Source organism: Ambystoma mexicanum, chromosome 1q, assembly GCF_040938575.1.
Source record: "Ambystoma mexicanum isolate Mex_15411 chromosome 1q, UKY_AmexF1_1, whole genome shotgun sequence".
NCBI lineage: Eukaryota > Metazoa > Chordata > Amphibia > Caudata > Ambystomatidae > Ambystoma > Ambystoma mexicanum.
This window is the reverse complement of record NC_090922.1, coordinates 947,091,000-947,118,874: the sequence shown is the minus strand read 5'-3', so window position 1 is coordinate 947,118,874 and position 27,875 is coordinate 947,091,000.

The window sequence follows — 27,875 nt, the reverse complement described above, 5'->3', positions numbered from 1 at the left end:
TCTTCCCGGCTCTTCCTCTTGCTCTCTTGCAGCCGCCCCTCCGCCCTCCTTCTCTGCTTTTCCACCTTTTTCTGCTGATGAGGTTTCCAGACAAGTCCGATCTATGAAAGCCTCGTCTAAACAGGTTCACCCCTGTTCCTCCAAAACCATCAAGGACCACATCGACTCCCTGGCTCCTGCCCTGGCTGACTTTTGCAACCACTCATTCGCCTCTGGAGTCTTCCCATCCCCCCTCAAGCACTCCCTTGTGCACCCCCTCCTCAAGAAACCCTCTTCCGACCCCTCCTGCCCGGCCAATTATCGCCCAATCTCCATTAATCCCTTCCTGGGTAAGCTCCTGGAGAAACTGGCCATTTCCCAGCTTAACCTCCATGCTGAATCTGTTGGTAATCTTCATGACCATCAATCCGGCTTCAGAGCGGCCAGAAGCACGGAAACTGCTCTCCTGAACATCCGTGAGGACCTGCTCCTGAACCTCGATTCCAACACTCCCTGTGTTCTCATTCTGCTCGATCTCTCCTCTGCCTTTGACACTGTCAACCATGCCATCCTGCTCAACTGTCTCCGTGATAACCTGGGTATCACTGGTCAGGCTCTGGCATGGCTGACTTCTTTCCTTTCCGGTCGACCCTCCCAGGTCCAAATGGGCTCCTTCCTCTCTGACATCTTTTTCTCCACCTGTGGTGTCCCCCAGGGTTCCAACCTCTCTCCCTGGCTTTTCAACCAGTATCTGGCACTCCTTGCCCACCGCATCGCCGCTCTCTGCCCCTACTTCCAGTGCTATGCCGACGATACCCAGCTCATTTTCAAGCTACCCTCGGCCTCCTCCTCTCCTTCCCTCATCTCCGACTGTCTGTCTGCTATCCAGGAATGGTGTGCCGCCAATGACCTCTGCCTCAACGCCAGTAAGACTGAGATTCTACTCATCGGTACACCCACTCCCTCCTTCCCTGCAGCTCTCTGGCCGGCCTCCCTTGGCCCCCTTCCTGCCCCTACCTGCAAGGCTAAAAACCTCGGGGTCATCTTCGACTCCACACTCTCCTTCTCTCCTCATATATCTGACGTCTCTAAGAAGTCACACTACCAGCTGCACCTCCTCACAGGTATTCTTCCCTTCCTCTCCTTCCCCCAGAAGCTCACTGTCTCCCGAGCCCTGGTTCTCTCAAGGCTGGACTACTGTAACAGCCTCTATCTTAATCTGCCTGCCTCCACTCTCTGCCCTCTGCAACTTATCCAGAACAGAACTGCGAGACTTGTCCTTGGCCTCAAGCCCAGGGACCGTATCTCTCCAGGACTGAAATCCCTTCACTGGCTCCCAGTGGCTGAGAGGATTAAGTTCAAAACCCTCTGCATTGTCCACAAGGCCTTCTGGGGCCAGGGACCTAAATACCTTCAACTCTCTCTTCCTAAATATCTTCCTTCACGAGCCCTTCGCTCATCCGTCTCCAACTCCCTCATGGTCAGCCGCTTCTCGAAGCAACGAGCTGGGGGTAGATCTCTCTCCGCAGCAGGGGCCTCCCTCTGGAACAGCCTTCCTGCCTCCCTGAAACTTGAGGAGAACCATCTCCGGTTCCGGAAGCACCTCAAAACCTTCCTCTTCGCTTCTGCCTTCTCTCTCCCTCTCCCCTGCTAAACCTGCTTAACCCCCCACTGAATTCAGCACTAAACCTGCATCTGGGCCACTCTCAGCAACCTCGGTCCAGGGCCCAGCCACTCTCCACTTGCACTGCCTCCCTGGCTCCCCGTGCACTGTGGGACTGTCACTGTACCCTACAGCCCCCTTCCCAGCACTTGCTCTGCACTTACCTCGCACTTGCCACCAGCTGGCCCTTTTTATTTATTATTTATTAATTATTATTTTTTACGCTACTTACCTTGTACTGCACTTTCCCCCCCACCTCCTCCCCCTGCACTTCCTCCTTTTCCCCTTACCTCTGCACTTGCGCGATCTGAATGACACCTGGCCTAGTAGGATCGTTTGTCTGTCTTCCCCTTGTTTCCCTCCCTCCCTGCCTCGTCGCGCCTTGAAACACTTGTGTATAGGCGCGTTACAAATACCATATCATATCATATCATAACAGGACACATTGAGGGCATAAAAATGGCATGCATACAACCAGGGACATGTGCATGTGACCAACGATAATCTGCAGGCATGTGTGACTAGTACAGCTGTCCATCATGAATCGACTGACAAATACCTTTTTTTGCCTCCCATGTTGGTGATAGTGGCTATCCCTTGAAGCCATGGCTCCTCACCCCTGTCGGAAACCCACAGAACAGGCACAAGGAGGACTACAATCATTCCCACACTCGTACCCGTGTGTTCATTGAGCAGACCCTTGGCCTGTTGAAGGCACGGTTTTGCTGCCTTAGCTGGTTGGGTGGGCACTCCTCTAGAGGCATGAGAAGGTGGCCAAGATCATCATGGCATGTGTAATGCTGCACAACATGTGTATCCGACAGAACATGCCCCTGACATTGAACTGCTACCACCTGGTGATGATGAAGGGGATGAAGAAGATGTGACTGCACATCATTGTGGTGTTGATGCACAGGAGGGACGTACTGTGCCTCAGTCAGTGATTGCACAATATTTCTGACACACATGGCTGCAGAGGCTGACATGATGGTTGGACAGAGGGCATTGGGTGTGGGAGTACATGTACACTATGCACTGTATTTGAATAAATGACACATGCCAAATGAGGAATGTCCACTCAAGATATTTTTTATCACACAACAGGTGTATTCAATTGTCCAACAAAGATGAAAGTGCACTAACCCTCCACCACACACCCCCTATCCTCCTCCCCCCACAACTCCCCACACACCCTCACCCCCCTCCCCACAACACCCCCACATATCCTCAACCCCTCCCCCTACAACTCCCCCACACACCTTCACCCTCCTCACCTCCTCCCACAACTCCCCCACACATGGTGTCCAAACAATTGTCTTGTGCCTTCATCAGGCTGGCCAGTCTACATCCTGCCACTCCCTGCACCTGGTGGTGGCATGTCCGGGCGGCGCAGGGTGCGCGCTGACCTGCATAGTGGGCTGGTCTGCATGGAGCTCTGTGAAGATGGAGTGGCCGCCTTCTCCATTTGGGGCGCCGGACGCTCAGCCTCAATTGCATCTGCAGGGCTGACACCTCCTCACACAGTCTACTGGTGCTATCCGCAATGATCTTCCCCAGGGAGGCGGTGTTCTCGCGCCACTCCTGCCTTACTTGGGCATTGTCATTGACAAACTGTCTCACCAGGGCAGTTAGCTCCTCCTGCCGCTGCGAAGGGTGCCCTGCCTGCTGCACCCCTGCTTGTACACCAGTGGAGGTGGAGGGTGCATGTGTGTTAGCTGAAATTCAATTGTGTCCTCTATGGGACTCATGCTCCCTTGGATATATTCCTCCCCCGACTGCTCTGGGTTAGTGATGTGGTCAGAGTGGACCGATGTGAGCTGGGGGATGGTACCGGACTTGGTGTGGCAGGCAGGTCGGGGTAGTCATCCTCCACAGGAACACACACCTGTCCCCACATGTCCTCATCAGTCAGGTGTGTGGTAGCTGCAGCCTCCCCAACAGAACTGTTGTCTGCAGAGAGTGCACGTTCAAATGTATCCTGTGTCAGTGTCACTGGAGTTGTGGGTGCAGTGGTGACGGGGCTTGGCGGCACCAGTGCCGTGGCATCCTGGGATAGTTTGCTCTTCGGTGCCTGCCATGGCTTGTGTGGGGCTTTGGAGGTGAAAGGCCTGTTGCCTTCATCCCGGGACCTCTTTCAGGGTGTTGTCAGCTGTGGTGGTGAGTCCTGGGCCTCGCTGTCAGGATCTGAGCCTAAGGGGGTCAAAGAGAGGGACGGCATGAGTGATGGTTTGCGAAGCATCATGCATACATTTGTATAATTGCTCATCCACACAATAGAGGGGAATAGGCAGTGGAGTTAGGATGATCACGTTGCTTGCTATTTAGGTGGGTAATGCAGGCATCCGTCGGGGTCACTCATGTTGGGGCGGACGTGTGCTATGTGACATGCATATCTGTTGTGGCCTGCATGCAGTGTGACTTATGCCATTAACATCTTAGTGTGGTTTATGTTAGGTATGGCATTGCCTTGCTCAATGCATCTGCATGTGTATGTGCTGCGGACGACAAGTAGGCTTGGAATGTGTGTGTATTAGGGCATGGCTTGCTTCTTCAGACAGACACATTGGTGCACTATCATCAGATTCTGCATCACAGTGTTTTCTTAGGACACTCACCTCCTTCCGCCGATGATGTTGCGCCACACTCCATGTCACCCACGCCTTCGATGGCCTCCATACCAATCGTGCTGGCACATATCTCCTCCCACTGGGCAACTTTATCGGGGAGCTTGATCCTCCACCAGTTGCTATGGTCTGGCTCCTGTTTGTGGCCAGGATATTCCTGGCGCGCAGGCGCAGGTCATCCTGACTCTTCCTGACATCCTTCGTTGTGCTTGGGGTGTTGCCAACCGTGCTGACTCTTTGTACAACTAGTGCCCAGATCTCCTTCTTCCTGATGACTGCCTCCCTCTTGAGGCTCTGAGCAAATACAACATTGGCATTCTCAGCCAGGGTATCGGGCCAGCATGGCGAACTCTTCTTCATTAAAGTGCTCCTTGCGGAGGTGGGAGGCGCCTTTTTTCACTGCCTTGGGCATTATATTCCTGTTGTGGTTTGATGTGGGTACACAGCAATTTACTCCAGGTCCTGGGTGCTGAGGATGGTAATGGATTGTGTTTTTAAAGATGGCTGCTGTGCTCTTACCCGTTCCTGTGCAATGACGCTACTTCTGGTTCCGCTTATTTGCGGTGACCGTTATTAGCGGTCACCGCTAATAGTGGTGACCGCTAATGTCGTCTTGATTCGTGCCGGTAGTGCTATCTGCGCTTTACATGATGCCAATAAGGGCCATTTTCGGGACTTTAGCAGCATGCCGGTAATGCCGTTACCGGCATGGCACAAAGCTTGTGCCCGCAAAGTTGTAATAGCCCTCTATTAGAGGGCTCTTTACTACACAGACACGGTATTTGCTCCATGCCAGTAAGGACAGTTACTTACCTCCAACCTCGTAATGACCCCCTATATCCCAGAGGTATGAACAAGGAATTCAACCCTCTATGTTTCCTATGAAACAATGAATTTAATCCAGTTCACTATTTCTTTTATTCTAGTGATTTCTAGTTACCTTTAAATCATTTGAGTTTATCAGACCCAATACCTAATTGTCACACTTCATTCATTTTAGGCTTCCTTTTTAAATTATGTATTGTATCTCTGTACTATATTTGTGTACTGTATTCCAAAATTATGTTTCTTTTAACACATTGAGAGTGAATTGAAAATTCACGAATGCCATTGTATGTTTACTTTGCATTCCATTATTTAAAATGCAGGCTTTATTTACCCTTTATAGACATATATTTGTTTAATTTGTGAATTAGTTTACCCTTCAATTGTTACAGGTAGCTCTAATCAATAACCATCACACTAAAATGGGAAATTAGAGATATAACTATATATGATTTTGTTACATAATGTACTCCATAAACCATTTGAAACACGTGCCACATTTTTACCATCAATCTTTTTTTTGTGTGCTATTTCTATACTACCTACATTTCACTTTTGGTGACTATTTAATACATTCTCTTAGTAGCACTTTCTAGGGTGGCTACTTTTCCAAATAACTCTGTCACTAGTGAGGCTGTTTCAGTTCACGTCGCAAGACTGATGGCTGTAGATGCGGTCCTCTTTCAATAGCCGTTTATAACAGTGGTCCTTCCTTTACCACTACAAGCAGTTGCCATAGTTACATACAACTAATATTGTGATGGCAAGACAGCAGCTTTCTTCGCACTGGTTTGCACTTGGTTAATTTGAAATCACACCGCTCCACGGGTATCACAAGTAAGTGTCTTCCTAATTGATTTACATCTTGTTGTGATTACTGTCACAACATATTGATGCTAGCGATTTACCGGCCTTGGATCACTTTAAACTTATGTAGAGAGTTATCTCTTATGGTGCAGTGGCAACATCGTTGCCAGGACTACCGTGATCTATTAATTGAAGGTGTCATCTACATTCATCATGAGAATACTATATCCCAATATCGCTCCTATCTTTATTTAACCTTAAGGTATGGTTTTGCAAATGTGCCGTGTTTTATTTTTTGACACTTGTCATAATGTACGTACAAAAAATAGTGATATACTTTTGGTGACTGAGGTATAGCCTGTGACCATGGACAGTGGCCAGATTGTACGGGACATGGGATGAGGTCATGACCCGGACCATCTGGCTACTGGCCAAGACCATGAGGGATGACAAACGGGGTTAAAGTGGCCATGTCACCTATGTGGTAAAGTTATTCGAAAGTGGGATAGGTTTGAAAGGGAAAGAAAATTGGTCATAGGGTTCTCTCTTGGCCTTCTGCAGGAGTCCCTTTCCATGTTGACCATCTTGGAAAAGGATTTTCCTTCCTACAGCAGGACTCTGCAGGCATCCCAGTGTACGAATAAAAGTATATTTTTTTTAGCACCCCGAATTACTGCTTTTCGATACCGGGGTGCTAATGCCCTTCATCCCCCATTGCAGGGGCTGGAATGGGGGATAACGGACCGAAGCCCTCATTATCTGCCCTCGCTTCGCATGGGCCAATAACCTGGGCTGCCGGGCCATTATCCCCCATTCGAGTCCCTGGAATGGTGGATGAACACCACATTATTCCCATTAACATAACACAAAATGCTAATGGAAATGTTGCAAAATCGTATTGAGTCTTTGTACTTTATTGAGAAATGTAAAGTAGATGGAGTCTATAAGATTTGTATTTAGTTCTATTTTTTTAACTGTGAAAGGTGGTCTGAACCTTCCTTTTGTTGTTGTTTGATGTTTTATTTTTTTTTTATTTTTGTAGAAGAGGTTAGAACGTGAGGTGGGGAGGGGCACTGTAAGGATATTTGGCGTGTTACAGCACAGAGTACAGCACTACTGCACAGGTAGCAATTTTTTTATGCAGCACCACCACATGGGTGCGGTGCATTGCTATATGTGTTACCAGATTAACATGGAAAGACAGGCTATTCAGTCAAAAACGATTTTAACATATAAGATGCAAATCTATTTTTACAGTTAAAAGCACACGTGCACATTCAAAAATGCACACGATTTTTCACCTGAAATGCCTATGATGCAAGAGACACATTTGAAAATTAATAACTAACATTATTCATAACTAACCTGACTAATAAAACTGAATTTAACATAACCCACTAATAAAAATGTGTCTCCACTGCAGAAATAGACCTACTCTGAAAGTGAACTTTTAAACGCACATTCATTTTTTTTTCTTTTTCTCTGCTGCTCTGTCCACATAACTTAGGAAGCCAAGGGCCCGAAGATACAGGAAATCGGTTGGTTACAAATGGTTACTGTAAAAAGGAGCCATTGTGTAGAGAGGGAGGATGTGGCATGATTAATTTCTGATTGGAGCAGCTTCATAGCAAGTATCATGCTAGAGGCAGTGATGAGGGTTTTGCTGGGGGGAGTTTGAAGAGAGAGGGAGGACAGTCGGGATTTGGAGAGCTGGGAGAAGGACCTGTTTTCCTGGTTGGAGCATTTCTGATGAAAAAGCTGAGAGCTCCAGGCAATAACCCCGGTTTGAGATCAAAAGACGCTTGTTTTCACCGGGGTTAATCTTCAAGGGAGCCACATTCAGAAAGAGAACAGCTGAAGAAAACTCGGGCTGAACAGATAAGGTAATTACAGAAGTGTGGGGGCTGAGTGTGTACGAGAATATTCAGTCAGTGTAGGAAAGGAGATTCCTGTGATTTAATCACATGTTAATGTTGCACATTGAGTTCTTTTCTCCGCCACTCTCTTTTTTTGTGTATCACAGACAATGCTGTTACTGTGCTATTTTATTTATTTCTGTAAAGAGTGAGATCGTGTTTAAATGCAACTTTTATAATACAGAAAAATATTTGAAAGCAGACGGGTGGTGTGTTTTATATTTACCAATACAGTGCTGATGATGTGAGGAGATTTTTAAACAGTGCAATTGTCATTTTAAGACAGATGTGTGCATGATCATATTCAGTATGGACAGTTGTGAGTGACTGTTTGTAGCATAGCTCGTTGGAGGTACATGAGCCAACGGGAAGAGAGACTCTCTGGACATAGTTCCCTACCGTATATAAGGTAGTGGAAATTACCACAAATTTACCACATATAGCTCTCTGTCGTAAATAAGTCAGTGAGATCGCCCATGGTGGCACACTAACACTAACACTGAAAATGTGGTATTCCTGAAATGTAGGCCTGAGGTCTCTCTAGTGATTACACAAAACATCTAAGCAAAGATAAGGGATTCTGGACATTGGGGCCACAAATAAAACAAGGGAATTATGCTCACCAAAATACCATGTCTGGGTGCTGAAATAATGCATGTCCACTGTATTATTGTTGTACATGGCCCAATCTGAATACAAGGAGTGATTGTTGCTAAGTTATTTTTCGGCGGTAAGAAAATACCGTCAGGCCCCAAATCTCCACAAAATACCCTACATATTTATGGTGTGTTGCAGGCCGGGAAAGTGATCATAGAGTACCTACTGGGCGTGGCAAGCGTGTCTCACACTGCCATTTGCACATTAAAGGGAACCCATTTTATAATAGCAGTGTGCCACTAAAAACGAATTTCAGAATGTCACAAAGGGAAACCACATTCTCAGATCTAGTGCAATATTTAGAGGCAAAGTTGTTTGCACATGGGAATTGGTCGTCGAATAGCACGTTAGAATGGAGTAACCGCATTCAGGGTGAGGTGCAGAAAGAAAAACTAGACAATATTTTTGCAGAAGGCAGCATAATTCAGGTCTGCCTTACAAGATTATTGAATGCAGCCGATAAAAGTGCAGAGAAAGACTGTTTAATACGGCTATGCGGCAAAATATGGTTTATTTTAAACAAGTCCCTGTGAATGCAAGAGAATAATACTCAGCTAATTAACAGGTTAAAGACTGAATTAGATGGGGCAAGTAAAAATCAGGAAATGTTGAGAGCAGAATTGGATGTATGCCAAAAAGACATGCAATTAAAATGCAGAGACTTTGATACTCAGTTATCCAAAAGCAAGAAACAATTTGAAGATAGAGAGCAAGAATTGGCACACTTAAAAGCCTTAGTGGATCACATTAGACAGGATAAAGATGAGGTTGTTTCAGAGATGCAGATTTTACAAAAAGAACATTGTGAAAAAGAATGTGATCTCCAGACCGCAGAACAAGAAATGATTAAAATGATTCAAGAAAGAGACAAGAGAAATAAAGAGTTCAATGAATGCCAAATGCAAATGTGCGACATGCAGGAGGTGATTAATAAGATGAATGGTGAAAACAACTATTTGCAAGATGAAGCCAACAGACTCCTTAAAAAGTGTAAGGACTTAGAACAGCAAATGTGCATTCCCAGGTCCCAGGAGAGGCGGCAGGGTACCACATTCAATGGAGTGGAGGTGAATTCTAGCTCTGCCCAAAGAGCTAGTGCTCCAGTGACTGGGCCGGTGACTGAACTTGGTTGCAGCGCCCTTGGGGGATTTGATACTCCCATTGGGGGCAGCCACCAATCTCATACACCTGAAAACAGGATTGAATCACAAAATAGTGCAATTCCATGCATTGCAACAAGTAGCCCCATAAAAATAATGAAATCCATTAAAGCCCAGATCAAACCATTTAAAAAGGGAGGTGAATGCTGCATTGAGGATCACTTAGAAGCGGTGCATGACATTTTTAAAGCACTCCAGATACCTAAGGAACAGTACAGACAATATTTTTATTTAACTTTAGATGCCCCGACGGCCAGCATCATAAGGGGATTAAATGAACAGCAGAATATGACATGGTTGGAGTTTGAAAAAGAAATTAGGCGTCATTTTTCTCCTTTTCAGTCATTGCAGGAAGCAAAGAAAGTCGCTTACACAATTACTGCTGGACCTAATACATCCCCTCGCCATTTTTTACAAGACTTAAAAAGAGCATTTTCTCGCTTTGATGTATCTTTTGACTCAAATTCCAATGAGTTTAAAACTGCATACTTCTATGGGCTACAGAAAGACATCATATCCCAATTGGTCCGTGAATTTGACCGTGACAAGTCCCTTGAATGGATTGTACATCAAAGCACAAAACTATATGAGGTACTCTATTGTCAGGGTAGAGAAAGTGATAAAATGAAAGATACTAGACCTAAATCTAAAGAACCCTCAGCCACAGTAATGGAAATCAGGTCAGCCAAAATGTCCCTTGAGTCTGCTCAAAGCCAAGGTAAAAATAATGTGACACCTGAACAAAGGGGTAATCAACAAAGATCGCCATTTCCTGGACCAATGTTCCAATCACATGATCCTAGTAATAGAGAGAGCTACATCAGCCCTAGGTATTTAGGGGACAGACCCCGGGTAGGATATCGGCCTGATATGGCAGGTATGAACAATAACCAGAGACAAAATCAAGATCAAAGAAATGATGGTCCCTACCAGTCATTGGGGACACAGAGCAGATTTGACACCATGATATATGGTAATCAGGATAGGCCCCGATATGTGGATCGATTTACTGATAATGGAAATCAACCTAGGGGCCAGTACCCACAATCTGAAAGACAGGACATGAGGCAAAACGTGAACTACAATCCACGTCAGTACAATGATTCCCCACCAGGGGATTATAATCAAAGGATGGGTGCAACCCGCTCCCCTCCACAAATGAATCAAGAGTTCAAAAACCATCCCAACCGACATCATTCACCTGAGAGGTATCAGAATAGATCCAATCAGGGGGAAAACAACCAATATCGACCTAGACCACAGAAAGAGGATCCTAGAGAGATGGAAAGGTTCCAGTGCCTTGAGGCCCAAGTGAAAATGTTAGCTGAGCAAATAGGAAAGCTCTGTACAGCGCAAAAACAACCTTCCAAAGAGGGGCTGATGGCCATAGCAATGACCGGGGGGCTTCCGAAAAGTGACTAAGTACTCATGATAACTGCAGTGCCAAACTGACAGATTGCTCTGATATAATTTTGCATAACGACTCTGAGATGTCTAATGGATTAAATGCGAAAGTGCCAGTAAATGAACTTGTGACCGAAAGTGCAAATAATTCTAAAAAAGAGGTACGGTTTAATCTAGAGCTAAATAAAACAGTAAAGATTTGTACAAATGAAAAAGAAACATTAGGAATTCCAAAAGAAAAATGACTCATGCATGGGGAATACCAGTGGACAGGGAGTAAGTGGGGATGCTATAGCTCCTTCCCTGGGCAAGCAAAACAATGACCAAACACAGACAGAAAAAGGAAATACTCACAAGGAGGGTACAAGTCAATCACCTGAAGAATTCTTTGAGCCACATATTTTTGAAGAGGCTGAAAGGGCTGGTATCACACTAAATGATCACAAATGCACAGAATTAAAAAATGACAAATTGATGAATGATGTTGTTACACATGTTCAGTTGGAAGGTTGTAATGTGGTCTCTGATGTTACCCAAATGGATGGGCGAACAGTGGCCACACTCCAAAAAACCTCTGATCATGGAGAAATGAATAAAGTCTATCGCGCAGAAATGGTAAAAAAGGAGGGAAAATGTCTTTCCATTTACCAATGTGTTTAGCCAAAAGTGAAAAAGACCTGAGAAAGGTGAGCCCTGAAATCAGTAAGAATTCACATTTCTTATGTGTACTAGAGGAAGTTGAGGACAGATATTATGCACCCATCACTGTAGAAGAAAAATGCCACACCTTTGCTATGATTGACACTGGCGCACAGGCCACAATTATGTCCAAGGAGCTGGTAAAGAGTATCAATGAAGGGAGACCCCCACGGAGTCAGATCACAGTGAAGGAAAATCAAGGCCCAGTGCATAACTTTAATGGGGAGGAGGTGCCCATCATAGGTGTAACTGAGGTTGACATACAAATAGGAAAGCACAGAATGAAACAAGAGGTATTGATCACATCTATTTGTGAAATTCCATTTCTGATGGGGACAGATTGTCTGAAAAGATTGTCTCCTCTAATAGATGGGGTGAATGGAGTGCTGTGGTCCTTAACCAAAAAACCATTGAGGCCTAAGAAACTAAAATCACAAAACAGCAATATAAATGAATGTCACATCGTTGCCAAAACAAATGATGCTGTGGAGGTATATCTCCAGAATAGCTGCATACCTAGTGTCACTGTTATATTAATGTGTCAAGACAAAATGCAGAGCGACAATGAAAAACTACCTGTACAAATATACTTGGACCCAAGGAAAAATTGGCAGACTGCCATAGATGAGCACACATTACGTTTTTATTTAAAAGAGAAAACATGCAAACAGAATATTACTCCTAAAACAGATTCAGAAAAACACATTACCACTCTGGCAGAAATACACATGGAAGATGAGCAAACATGGGTTCATGTTGGTATAAATGACTATTTTAAAACAATAAAAGCCACTTTAGCGCTTGAACATGAAAGGAGTTTCATTAATGAGAAATTGTTGCAAAAAATAATGGAGAGGGAAGAAATCCCGAGATTTAGGATTAAAAACCAATATGTTTCTGGCTTGGACAGTCCAGACTTTGAATACCGAATTGCAGGCAGATGCATGCTTAAAATTAGCATTGGGCAGAAAAGAATTTACCATAATGTATGGATAGTGAGTGGAGCACAAAATGAATTTTACATGGGAAATGACATCATGCACAGAATGTGTATGGTGTTAGATTTCCTTAATCAAAAAATATGGTCACGCCTAGGTGGTCCGGCACCTGAATTTGAAGACAAAAGAAGGGCTTATCATTGTGCACAACTGGTTCCTTATACAATCGAATTACAAATGAGGAAAGATACTATTATTCCTGCATTTACAAAACAGTTTGCAATAACACTGAAATGCAAAAATGGACAGCAGATGAAAGGTTCTGATGCATTTGTATGCCTGAATGAATCCATAAAACAGCAAGGCCTGGATTATGAATACATTCCATTGGTAGATATTGGTGAAGGATCTGTAAAAATTATGGTAAATAATAAAAGTTGTCAGGATATTCATTTAGAGGAAAACTCCCCATTAGGAATGGCCATACAAAAATCACATTATACGGCAGATTTAAATAACATGGTGATTGGAAATATTCCTGAAAAAAGTATGTAGATGCCAAGGGTGAGTTGCTAGAACACCTGGACTCTCAGCCCAAAGGAATATTTAAAATTCATTCTGTGTATCCTTATGATTCAAATGAGACAGTGTGCTGCCATCAAGAGGATTGCATAATATTTAATTTAAATGAAAATGAAACAGAAAATCAGCCCATTGAAGTGGAAGCTGATATGCCAAAATATTTAAAAGTGGCAGCTTTACAAAAAGACACAGCCACACAGTTAGAGGAAAGCGCCGAGATTCCCTTACCAGAAGATTTTCCAGAATTTTCCAAAATGGTAGAAGAACAGATCTCCTTAGCGAATGCGTGTGAAAGCAATGAAGAGAGGGACAATCTGAGGGAGATATTTATGGAGTTTAAGGATGTATTTGCAAAAGATGCTTATGATTGTGGTTTAACTGATTTACATGTGGCCACTCTACCAGAAGGGTGTAGCAGAAATCCAGTGTTTGTACGCCAGTATAGACTACCGCTGGCATGTTTAGAATCATTGGCAGAGATTATTAAAAATTTGGAATCGCGGGGAATAATCAGGCCCATTCATAGCACATCCAATACACCTATTTTAGGTGTGTTAAAGCCAAATGGTCAATGGCGGCTGTGTGCAGACTTGAGAGAGTTAAATAAAAGAGTACCAGTATCTAGATGGCCACTGCCATTCATTGATCATGGCCTAGCTCAGATACATGGTTCAAATGTATTTACCACATTAGATCTCACCTCTGGATATTGGTGCGTGCCATTGGCAGAGGAGATACAACATTTATTTTCCTTTACATTTGACAGGACTCAATATGCCTGGCTTAGAGCTCCGTTCGGGTACATCAATAGTGGGAGTGAATTTGGCATATTTTTGAGAAAGGCAATGCCGGATGCAGCGGAAAGAGGAACAATAGTTTATGTGGACGATGTCCTGATAAAAAATAAAAGCCTGAAAAGCCATTTTGATGAAATAAGACATGTACTTGGCCAATTGCAGAAAGCAGGCGCCAAAGTATCTTTGCAAAAAGCACAATGGTGCAAGAAAAAAGTGAACTTTCTAAGGCATGAAGTGACTGAACATGGGCTAAATCCACAAAAGAAGAAAATAGAGGCCATACAAAGATTAAAAGATCCTAAAAATGTGAAAGGAGTAAAAAGTTTATTAGGGATGACAGGCTATAACAGAAAGTTCATTGAAAATTATGCAGAAATCACTCAACCATTGACTAAACTGCTTAAACTGAATACTCACTGGAAATGGGAAAAAGAGCAGTCTGATGCAGTGGCTAAATTAAAGGAATGTCTTGTAAAGGCACCATGTTTAGCATACCCCATAAAGGACAGGGATTTCTTTATAGAAATAGGTTTTTCTGAACATTGTATGTCAGCAGTGTTATCACAAAAACACGATTTGAATCACAAAACCATTGCATATGCAAGTAAGGCATTTTCCCAAGTTGAAATGAAATTTAATGAATGTGAAAAGGCTCTATTAACCACTGTGTGGGCTCTACAACATTTCCGCCCCATTGTTCAGGGAGAAAAGGTGATTATTGAAACAAATCACCAACCTTTGCAATTTTTAGAGAGTAAAAGAATTAGATCAGGTAATCTAGCGCAATCCAGAATCACTTCAGGGACGCTGGCATTACAAGGTTTTCCCGTAGAAGTGAGATATAGACAAAATAAAAAGAACCCAATTGCTCAAGGGTTAGCTGACTTACATGACTCTGCAGCTGAACAAATACCAAATGAAATGGAAGTAGAAACTAGTTTGTAGGAATTTGAACAATCACCACACAAAGCTTTTGATGAAAAAACATGCAAGGATTTGCCAACTGTATATGTGGATGGTTGTGCTTTTCACATTGAAAATGACAGTAGTAAACAGTTAGTGGCAGGAATAGGAAATGTCTGGTTGAAATGTGAAGATGTCCCCAGTATAGGGATGAGGATTGGAGATAGGAACAGTCAGGTGGCGGAATTGGCAGCCATTTATAAAGCAATTGCTACTGCAGTTGATAAAAAGTTCAGTGAAATTGTCCTGGTGACTGATTCTGACTATGCACGGAATAGCTTTGTGGAGTATTTGCCTGGTTGGAAAGCAAGAGGCATGGTTACATATAACAAAAAGCCACTTAAGCATGGAAAAATGATACAAGCCATAGACAAATTGGTGTCAGAGAATAAGTTAACAATATACTGGAGAAAAATTTGTGGGCATTTAAAAACACCAGGAGAGGATAAGGAGGGAAATGATAAGGCAGACCACCTGGCTAGGATTGGGGCTGTGATGGGAGAATTGCTACCTATTGATTATTTAATGGGTGAAATACAAATTGATGCAGTCACACGTTCTAAAGCACCAAAGGAGGTAGGTCAACCGGTGGTGCAGTGGAGTCATGACACGCCAGACCAAGATTTGATTGAGGCACAAAAGAATGATCAAATTTTGGGAATCTATTATAATCATTTGATAGATCCCGAACAAAATTCTTTGACAGAAAATGATTGTATGGGAAAAGAGGAGTTGAGGGTGTTATTAAAGAACAAAACACGAATTAGATTACAGGATGGACTCATGATTAGAGAGTCCATAACAGGACAAATACAGTGGGTAGTACCCCTTTCATTCAGAGGACTAATGCTACACCATGCACATGATGCCATAACTGCAGGCCATAGAGGTTCACAAAAAACATTAGAAATACTAAAAGATTATGCTTACTGGCCACATATGTCCCAAGATGTGGAATTATATACTAGAGGATGTCTAGTATGCGCCCAATTTAAACCTGCTTCACCAATGCATAGAGCACCATTGATGAAAAGAGGCCTAACTCTCCCATGGTCAGATTTGCAAATAGACTATGTAGGTCCTTTAAAAAGGTTGAGCAGGGGACACCGTTATATTTTGAGTGTGGTATGTTTGATGTCGAAGTGGATTGAATGCATTCCTGCACCAGATTGTAGTGCGCACACAGCAGCCACATTGCTGGTGAACCATGTGTTCTCAAGGTTTGGGTTGCCACAAAGAATTGAGTCAGACAGAGGAAGTCATTTCACAAGTACTCTAATGAGTAAGGTATGGCAAATACTAGGTGTGAAAAGGAAACTACATATCGCATATCGGGCGGCGTCTTCAGGTACAGTTGAAAGAAGCAATAGGTCTGTTGTGGATATTTTAAAGAAATTTGTGGCAGAAGCAGGTTCCAGCTGGGATTTACGTTTACCAATGGTTTTGATGGCAATCAGATCAACTCCTGCCAAGGCAACAGGTGTTAGCCCCCATGGGGTTTTGACAGGTAGGAAAATGGTGTTACCACAACACCTACTATACAGAACACATGAGCAGACACTTGTGAGTGCATCCACAGTTCATGAATATATTGATGAACTGAGGAGGCATTTGCAACATGCATTTGCTTTTGTGCAGAGAAATCTGGAAAGAGCTGCTGACAGTGCAAAGTCTTATTATGACAAAAATACATCAGTAAAGGAATACAGCGTAGGGGATCAGGTGTACAAGTTTCATTTTGGAAAAAGTAAACAGAAAAATTCTAAATTTCTAGCAGCCTGGCAGGGGCCATTTCGAATTATAGATAAGGTCTCTCCTGTAGTTTATAAAATTTTGAAAAATGAAGGTGAAACGGCAATAGAGCAGTTTGTCCATGTAAATCAAATCAAACCATGCCATCCCAGACATGAGATCAGGCAGCTTGAGCATGTAGAAACAGATAAAGTCCCTTGAACACAAAAAGAGAAAATAAATGGGTACAATCAGGAGGCAGTGACAAAGAAGTTAAAAAGTTGATTGTTATAATGGCACATAAACACTGTAATATATGTAAAAATATATAATATAAAATAAATAAATAAATAAATAAAAATATATAATGGAAGCTCATGGTTGGTGTGCAGAGAGAAAATGTATTAAATATTGAATGCTGTTTATATGTGCTTGTTTTCTTTTAACTTGTGTTTAATTTCAGAAAAAAAAAAAAAAACACGAAATATTTTTACCAAGCATGTTTTATTTTTGGCAAAAGGGTGAAGTTAGTATTGTGCTATGTACTTAATGTGTTTATTTTCTATTTGATTTAGAAAATTAACATTATTTGGTCGGAGGTTCCGGGATCAGAGCCCACGGGAGACGATGGAGTCCTGGAGCCCACGTGGACGGATTCCGGGAAAGCCCCAAAGAGGGGTGAAGACCAAGGCTGCAAAGCGATCAGCATTGAAGATGATACCGATGATATGGTTAATGATGATGATATTTGGAGGGATCTTCAAGAATTCAGAAGCACAGGTTGTCATTGAACCTGGACCAGCATCTGGTATCGCGGTGGAAGAGGCACCAGGATTCATCATGAGTGATAGAAGGATGATTTTCCAAAATATATACATACCATTGAATCCTGAGATTTTGATTGAAAAACACTTGAACAATACCGGAATTAAGATTGAACAGACTAAAGAGTGGCTGGAAATAAGAAAAGAGGACACTAAGCAGTCAATAAGAGATATATTAATGCAATTGGAAAAAACATTTGTGAATTCAGCAGACATTAAGAAGAAGAGAGGAAAGAGAGGTGCGGTGATGCTCGCGATATCAATGGTAATGTCTATAGTTGGAACCATAATAGGTACCACAATATCAACAGCCAATTCTATTTCGGTAGGAACACTGAGTACTAAAGCGCAACAACTGAGTATTGACCTAGAAATAATACAAAAAACATTAGATGGAATTAGAGGGGGACTGGATGAACAAGTAAGATTCATAAATGAAACTGCAATCATTCTAAATGAACAAGCGGATGTAATGCAACGGGCGACTAAAATAATACTTAAGCATGACAGAACTTTAAATGAAATATTGAACATAATGAGTCCTGTTGATAGACTATTAACGAATTATATGAGAGAAGTTCAAACTGCAGTTTCACAATTGATTCAAGGACATATCCCCTTGTATTTTGTTTCGCAGGATAATATTCGACAAATGATAGAAAGATTGACCAGGAGGGAAATTGATATAATACAGGTAAAAATTGCATTCGAAATGGGTAATGCAATGCCGTTATATGTGGACTTGGAAAGACTAGAGATCGGATTTTTGCTATGCATCCCATATGTAGCCCCTGAACTTATTTATCAAACGAAGTGGGTACACAACGTGGGATTTTGGCAAGAGGACAAATTTATTAAGATTAAGACTCCAGAAGTGGTGGCATTTCAGTCATGGGAACCTGAAGTTTATTTAATACCAAGCCTGGAAACATGTGTAAAATTTAAAGAACAAAATTATATGTGTCCAGGTAAACCGTTTGTTCCTGATGCCACAGATGCTATTTGTGGTTTGAAATCTGACCCAAGTATATCAGAGGGATGTGAAGTGATTATTAGCAATATGGGGAGTGAAGAAATGGCACAGGCTAAGATGGTCAGAGGTAAATGGTTGATCAGCACCTGTTTAAAGAACATGACGGTAGTACATTTAAACCATGGAACATACGTGGTTAAACAGGTGAAATATAATGTTTTTTATTTACAGGTTCCAAAGGATACAATTGTGTGAATTGGGGGGTTAACATTGTTTCATGTAACAAATGATGTTTGGGAAAGCCAAGTGGAAAATATCGATTTTTTCAAAGGGATACTTTTCCAATAGACCCGGATGTGGAATATTTATTGAATCACAAAGAAAGACATGTTATAAAAATGAATTTGAGAAAAAACAATATTACAATTAGTAATCTGGGGATAATAGAAGTGGAAAGATTTAATTGGGGAACCTGGGGGGAACGCTCAATAGTGGGTTTGGCTGTCCTGGTGCTAATCATGGGTGGATGGTTGATTGTGCTATCAGTAAAAATGAAAATGTTACTGATTTTACTAGCTACGTCAGGAAGAGAAAGATATCCCAATACACATGCATTTTAAAAGAAAAAAGAAAGAACAAGTTGTTTTTAGGAATTGGCTTGGATTGTAGCCAAGTTCTAAAAACAAAAGGAGGGTATGTAAGGATATTTGGCGTGTTACAGCACAGAGTACAGCACTACTGCACAGGTAGCAATTTTTTTATGCAGCAGCACCACATGGGTGCGGTGCATTGCTATATGTGTTACCAGATTAACATGGAAAGACAGGCTATTCAGTCAAAAACGATTTTAACATATAAGATGCAAATCTATTTTTACAGTTAAAAGCACACGTGCACATTCAAAAATGCACACTATTTTTCACCTGAAATGCCTATGGTGCAAGAGACACATTTGAAAATTAATAACTAACATTATTCATAACTAACCTGACTAATAAAACTGAATTTAACATAACCCACTAATAAAAATGTGTCTCCACTGCAGAAATAGGCCTACTCTGAAAGTGAACTTTTAAACACACATTAATTTTTTTTTCTTTTTCTCTGCTGCTCTGTCCACATAACTTAGGAAGCCAAGGGCCCGAAGATACAGGAAATCAGTTGGTTACAAATGGTTACTGTAAAAAGGAGCCATTGTGTAGAGAGGGAGGATGTGGCATGATTAATTTCTGATTGGAGCAGCGTCATAGCAAGTATCATGCTAGAGGCAGTGATGAGGGTTTTGCTGGGAGGAGTTTGAAGAGAGAGGGAGGACAGTCGGGATTTGGAGAGCTGGGAGAAGGACCTGTTTTCCTGGTTGGAGCATTTCTGATGAAAAAGCTGAGAGCTCGAGGCAATAACCCCGGTTTGAGAACGAAAGACGCTTGTTTTCACCGGGGTTAATCTTCAAGGGAGCCACATTCAGAAAGAGAACAGCTGAAGAAAACTCGGGCTGAACAGATAAGGTAATTACAGAAGTGTGGGGGCTGAGTGTGTACGAGAATATTCAGTCAGTGTAGGAAAGGAGATTCCTGTGATTTAATCACATGTTAATGTTGCAAATTGAGTTCTTTTCTCCGCCACTCTCTTTTCAGTGTATCACAGACAATGCTGTTACTGTGCTATTTTATTTATTTCTGTAAAGAGTGAGATCATGTTTAAATGCAACTTTTATAATACAGAAAAATATTTGAAAGCAGATGGGTGGTGTGTTTTATATTTACCAATACAGTGCTGATGATGTGGGGAGATTTTTAAACAGTGCAATTGTCATTTTAAGACAGATGTGTGCATGATCATATTCAGTATGGACAGTTGTGAGTGACTGTTTGTAGCATAGCTCGTTGGAGGTACATGAGCCAACGGGAAGAGAGACTCTCTGGACATAGTTCCCTACCGTATATAAGGTAGTGGAAATTACCACAAAATTACCACATATAGCTCTCTGTCGTAAATAAGTCAGTGAGATCGCCCATGGTGGCACACTAACACTAACACTGAAAATGTGGTATTCCTGAAATGTAGGCCTGAGGTCTCTCTAGTGATTACACGAAAAATCTAAGCAAAAATAAGGGATTCTGGACATTGGGGCCACAAATAAAACAAGGGAATTATGCTCACCAAAATACCACCAACCACGCATACCAACCACGCATACCAAATATGCATGTCTGGGTGCTGAAATAATGCATGTCCACTGTATTATTGTTGTACATGGCCCAATCTAAATACAAGGAGTGATTGTTGCTAAGTTATTTTTCGGCGTTAAGAAAATACCGTCAGGCCCCAAATCTCCACAAAATACCCTACAGCACCAAGCATTAATATGGAAGGGTAGGTGGACTGGGGGAGATGTTGCGCGTGTGTTACTTCTATGGTAGGGGCAGTGTTTCGCATGCTCTTTGATAACAGCTTCCAAAGCGCTTTGAAATTGCACTCCCCTGCAGAGTGGTGTGTTGCAGTATATACAGAGGACTGCTGTCTTCGAAAGATGTGGATCAACAGCCTCTTTTATTGCTTGCAAGGTAGCTGGTGGGATTTTGTATCCCACAGAAGTAGGCTGTGTGGTTACAGTATTCGTCGAGGAAGATGAGGTGGATGAAGACAGCCTACTAGTTGCTAAGAAAGGAAAAAACTTTCTGAGAACATCGGGGTGGTTGGATTTGGTGCAGTTGGCCATGCAGGTGGTCCTGTCGGAGTACTGTCCAGGTAGTTTGCAACTGAGTCAGCGCATTTCACTTAGGTCTCTTTAGCCTTTGGTACATTACAAACAGTGGTAAAGAACTGCCACACACTTGATTCTCTGGTTGCTAGTGGTAGGCACTTTCTCTACCGCATCTTCTTGGTCGTCTTCATTGTCTTTGGAAGTATGGCGCTTTTTTGTTTTGTAGGTCCTCCAGCTGCTGGTGGTGGTGGATCTTGGGGAGGAGCAATGACAATAGCTGGTGCCATTTTTAAGGTAAATAGCAGTTTGCTATTATTCTTCCAAGCATGTGCTTTGTACCAGATTGTTAATGGATAATTAATAAGTTAATGTGTGGGAGCTGTGCAAGGGTACATTTTGAGCTTGAAAGTTCCTAGATCAGTAGAAAATGCAGTTCCGAACTGTCCTCAAAGCACAGACCCAAATGCAAAGTAGGAATACATTTGCAGACACGTCATCATGCCATGCACAAGTGCATGGTCACCTGGCACTGTCTGGAAGGGCCGCAATGACTTCAGATGTTCGCAAACATCGCACGCCGGATGCAAAAACAGTGTAAAAAGTCGCAAAACGTGCGTAGACGTGTTAACAATGATGCTAGTTTTAAGGTGACACTTTGTAATTGTATCAAAAATGTTGCTCTATTGGGGTGAGTTTGAAACTATATTTGTATATGATATTAGTAAGTTGTAGGGAAATAGCATGCACTTGTAAAAACCCATGAACTTCACTGAAAACACTTTTTTAAAGGGACATTAAGGTTAAATTGCACTAATAAATACCTATGAAATTCAATGAAAAAATGTTGTTAAAGGGACTTTATGGTTACAATTAAAACCAAAAAAACTCCAAAATTCACCAGTTGTGGTAAGCTAAGCAACCATACCTCGCGCCACCACTGTGCACTGCTAAGACTAACACAGAGGACATCAACGATGACATCACAAATGAAACAGATTTTCTTCTTTTTTTTTCTTAATACGTTTTGGATTTTTTAGCGTATCTTTAGCAGAATATGCAGCCTGGGAGGGCCTCAAGTCCCTAATTGACATTATTAGCATTTTTTTGGGGGGTTCGATTGGGATTCCGATGCACTTTAACTATAGGGCGATGACCACTGAACTACTATATATAATTTTTTGTTTTGTTTTTCATGCATATGCATTCAGTAGAGTGGAGAAAGTTTCTCTCTAAACCAGATATGTCATTTGGGGGTTGCTACACGCAGGCGCGCAGGGTACGTTTGCTATAATGTAGCAATTTCGCCATGCGGCCCGCCCCCATCCTGGAAGATACACGTGTTGTTAAACGGGATATCATATTGTGCCTCCTTTCTTGTATATATTGGCCTAAACCCAGTCGCTCTACGAAGAAAACCACGTTGCAAAGTTCCGATTTTAGATCGACTTTGCCGCCATTTTAGGTCTATCCGTCATTTTGATTTCCATTCCAATGTAACTTTATGTTCTAAAATGGTGGGCAGTGATTCCCGCTTGTAACTGAGCCGTCCTGAACCTTGTACTATAGTTAATATTCAAACTGTCCATTGGCCGAATGTTTGGGTTGAGTAAAGAGACCTTGTCCCATGTCTGACATGTAGTCTAAGGATTGTTTGTGCCAATAAGTCTGATCCACGGACATACATTGACCACAATGTTGAGCAAATACCGAACGTGGACACTGGCTGAACTGCATTGTAAAGGACATGTGCTAAGGCTTACTGTTAAGTCCAAGAATACACTGTTGCCGTTGTGATTTGTTTGTATGTAAACTGAGGATGATCCATGTGCATATTGTCGTACAAACCATAAGTGAACTCGGCACGAACTCTAGACCATGGGTTACTAACTTGCAGAGGGGCTGACATTATTACCGAAAATGTATAAAATGCACAACAGTTTAGACGTCCAGTACTTCTCACTTCTCACACTGAATGGCTGGTATTCACTGTGATGTCCTGAGGGCCACATAGCTATCTGTATCTGTTCGTTTCTTTGTAACTGCACAGTAATAGAATAAAGATCTGTGAATCTTTATAAGCCTGTGTTTGGTGTATTTCCTTCTGGGGTACTCAGCCTCGATATTTCCTTACTTTTACAGTGTGGCCTGCCTAGCAGGGACCAGCAGTGTTCCAGTTCTTCCTGTCCCTCACCTGCCGGCCTGCCTGCTGTCCCATGCCCATATTGGGTGTGTGCAGCATGCTGTGGCTCCCCGGCCTGGCTCGCTCACTGGCCCCAAGAAGTTAACTCGTGAGGATGACACAGTCAGAGAGAGCATGTGAGGTGGTGGTGGGTGGTGGTGAGCGTAGCGTGAATGAGCCGTTTATGAGACGACGTAGCTGCGTGCGTTGTTGAGGTGAGTCAGACTGGCTGACTTTACTGGTTAGGGAAGATGGGGGATAGGTAGGCAAATAGCCCCATTTTCCCCCACACACAATAGACCCATGGGAAATTCTGCAGACCCTTGTGAGGGAACAGAGAGGACTGTTATTGTGAGCCACATGTATAGTTATGCATGACGTCCGGGGCTGCCGCAGTGGCGCTAATTCCTTGACTATTCTGTTGGCGCTAAAGGGAACCAGTGATTGCAGATACAATATCATCCTCCTAAGAGAAAAGGCATGGTTTCATGTTTAGTTGAGCTAAACGCAGAGCACTGTGACATAATTCTGCCAGTGAACAAGGGTGGAGAGATGACCGACATAAGTCAACCACAAGCCTGAGACAGGCAACCTAGAATAAGTAGGTGGCAACATTTGCATTTTGCAACCTCACACATGGCCAATATTGTAGTTGTGGTTGTACTTGTACTCCATCTGTAAGAGTGCCCTGAAAAATCTAATCCAAAGGCTCCACTCCAGGTGCTAAAAACATGATTGCTAAGGTTGTTGACAATGCACTTTACAGGACCCATGCTACACAAATATTGAACCACCTTCAATGGCTCCCACTACCAGCTAGAATTAAACTTGAGGTTGCCACCATTGTCTTCAAATGTGTCAAGGTATCAACCCTCCCGCACCCAATCAATTTCCTGGTGTGCATATGTGGCATAAACCATCACATACTACTGCGTAGGTCAAGGATGATGCTTACTTTTTTACTGATGTTTAATCTTCAGTCAGTGCAGTGATGTCAAGGTCAAGAACTGATATTGCTAGAGGTTGTTTATTTCACTCATAGTGACACCAAATACCACTGCCAGCCGACACCTCAAATAATCAGCTCCCAAACTGTATTTCTAGCTTTTTATTTTGTTCAGCACTAAGGTCCTCAGCACAAGGCATTATAACCCATATGCGCATTTCAGAGGAATAGCAAAACTGGCAGTAGAAAAAACAGACCTTAGCTTTAATCCTGGCTTACTCACTTGAGCCAATGGTACGATCTTAGACAAATCCATTTGGTCGTGATTTCCTGAAAACCCTGCATGGTTGTTTTAGCATTTATCTGTGTTTCTGAATTGCATAGCCAAAAGGGCTGTTGCAACTAAAAGTGCACCATGACTACTTGCAGGCAATGTTTTCCACACATTTCTTTATGAAAGGCACTCCTCTTTAAATAGCTTCCCTCTGGCATTGTAAGGCCGGACTTCTTTGCTGCTTCTGTCACTCATTTTAGCCTTAGTTGTAAAAAATAGTGTCTGTTAGCTGCTGCTTCAAGCTCACAGGCATTGTGCAACATGTGCTCTAAGTGAAATGTGTGCACTATGCATTAGAGCATGCCGTCACCTTCTTGCTAATGCCACCTCACAGAATGGTTGATATACCTGCTACATTCCAATCGGGAGATGTAACTCCAGTCATGTGTTTTTACGTGCATTCTTTGACTGATAGTCTTGGATTTCTCCATTCTAAACGCAGACCTACAATTCCCAGAATGCATTACAAAGAAAAAAAAACAGAGCTATACTACTTTTTTTTCCAAATGGAAAGGAGCATATTTTCACAGATGCTCTAAGGTGCGCAATACCACTGTGCAGAAACACACATTAGCAGAAGCAGTGAGTCATGCCCCTTGCAATTTCTGTATTCTATGCCTTCTGATCACGTTGGATTTCCTCCTTGCCCCATCCACCATTTTGTAAGAAACATTTTAATAGCAGGTACAAGTGTTTAATTGGGGAAGTCATTTAACTTATCCCAAGAAAGAATGAGATTTGCATGGACATTCCCTCAAGGCTATTGTTGGTGTAGAATTATGTTAAATTACAGCAGTGCAGGAGATAGCCTAGTTTAGTTTGAAAATCCCACAAGTTGCTGGAGACTTGCATGGCAGGTCTGCTGTCAGCAGGTTGTAAAAGCCTGGCGAAAGTGGGCGTCCTAATCTGGGATCAACTTCTGTATTCTCTTTGGGCAGAGGCTGAGTTTTCAGGCTGTAAAAAGCTTTTTTAAACTGTTTTGTTCTGGGAATATATTGATCTCAGAGTTTCTCACTATATTGGTTCCTCATATACTGTTTTCAGTTCCAGCAACAACAGTTTGTTAATGGCAGGTTGACAGCACTTTATTGCCTTACATTGGTTGGCGCTATACACACTGTTATTAATGCTACATATGCTGATCCATTCTCTATGAAATGTTTATCATATCACAGTGATATGGTAACTATATTTTTCTTAGTGTACTGGAACAATGCTATGTGATGCCTGTTTTGTCTAGGGGTGAAAGGTGTGTGTCATCCCTTCGCGTGATGCCACTTGGGGGTCAAATATACATCCCTTCCTGTGATGTCCGAAAATGTAAAGTGTTGTGTGATGTCACTTCCGCTACGCCAGGCATTTTGGTGAAATGACGTTCCTGCTATGAACCTTAACATATCTGTATACAGTATACTAAATGACTAAAGACAGAATGCCTAAATGTTGGGTTATATGAACTTATTTGACCTCTCTTCGACCATCATTTAGTGAAGGACAGCAGCCGTTAACTTGTTGTCCCTCCATATACATGAAGACATCAGTGAACCAGATGTAGGTTTCAACTGCTGCTATAGTTAATTTTCTTCTCAATGTATATTTTAGTTATAAGTGGGTGTAGGAGGACGCACGTTCTTGTGAAAGGTATCGCTGAAAGAAACCCATCAAACCACTTATCATCTTTCCTCTATAAGTGCTGGAAAACATTGCTTTCCAGAAATACATGTTTTTCTAAAGAAATGACTGTAATGCTTGTGTTCGAGTTTTTAAGTGCCACTTTTAAAGCTCCAGTGTGAGATGGACTGCATTATTTGTATGCCCCGTTTTCCTTTTAATTCTGATAATTTCATAGTTTGCAACAATATGAAGTATAGATGGGAGATTCATATTGGTTTAAGGCACAGCCGAACAAATGTTAATAACGTGTAAATAAGATGTCTTTGCAGATTTCCTCCTGTTTCAAATGTGTCCTTCTCTAGCGATGGGTGACCTGCACCCAGAACCTGTTGGCATTACAGAGAGAACATAAATGTCCATACTGTAATCCTGAATTAACTCCCCTTGCCATTTCTTCCTCCCAGTATACTCTCAGAGCCCGAGTCATGGAATATTCTGCACGGTTCAAAGTGACTTTGCACTTCTGAAAAGGACTTTGCACTGCAACAGAAATCCTGATTCATGGAATTGGCAAAGTGTATTTTTGCCGTGCAAAGTCAGGACAAATTCATTTTTGCAGTACAAAATAAAATTACTTTGCACTGATTTTGCACTGCAAAAATACACTTTGCACACTTCCATGAATCAGGGTAGTGTCGGAAGTGCAAAGTCACTTTTCAGCAGTGCAAAGTCATTTGGAGCCGTGCAAATAATTTCATGATTCGGGGCCATATTATTTACTTTTGTGAGTCTCCATCTTTCGCACAGTAACCGCCACCATGCAGGAAGACTTAATCACTGCTGTACCCATAATCCTCCTGTGAACATTTCTACATGTCCTCTACCCGGAACATGAGGAGACCTGCCACACATATGTTACCCTGCGAGGAGAATCACTGCTCTTCTATTTCTTAGCTTCTCACAGACATTGTAAGGAATGGGAGCACAACATACGCCTTGCCGGCCAAGTGCAGCCCAGCATGTTGCTGGATGCAGCCCGCATGGTTCAAGAGTTTCCTAATGGAAGGCGGCCCACAAGCAGCAACGGATGCCCTCCATTAAGAAAGTCTTTAAACAGCAACGGACGCCCTCCATTAAGAAAGTCTTTATTTCCCTTGCCGGCTGGGAAAAATACTGCCCCTCATTGGCTCAGAGTAAACACACTAAGTGACTCTTATGAGTCACATAGTGCATGTGTGTGCTGCACCAATGGGGGGCAAGCAGTGCGGCTGATGTGGCCAATAAAGCTTGATGCCGGAAGGTATTTCAACTTTGCCACACCAGCTGCACTAGAAGTCATCAATCCTGCCATCAGCTGCTTGCCTGCCCTCCAGCTCACCCACCCTCCAGCTCGCCCACCCAGTATGTCCAAATACAAACAAACATTAATTTGGGCCAACAGCCAGGTGGGCGGGACACTGCATGGCAGCTTGCCCCGCACCGCATGATTGTACCAGCGCTGGTCAATGGGCTGGTTTCTTGCCGGGTCCGAGAAGCTGTTTGAGATGTCTAGCTGG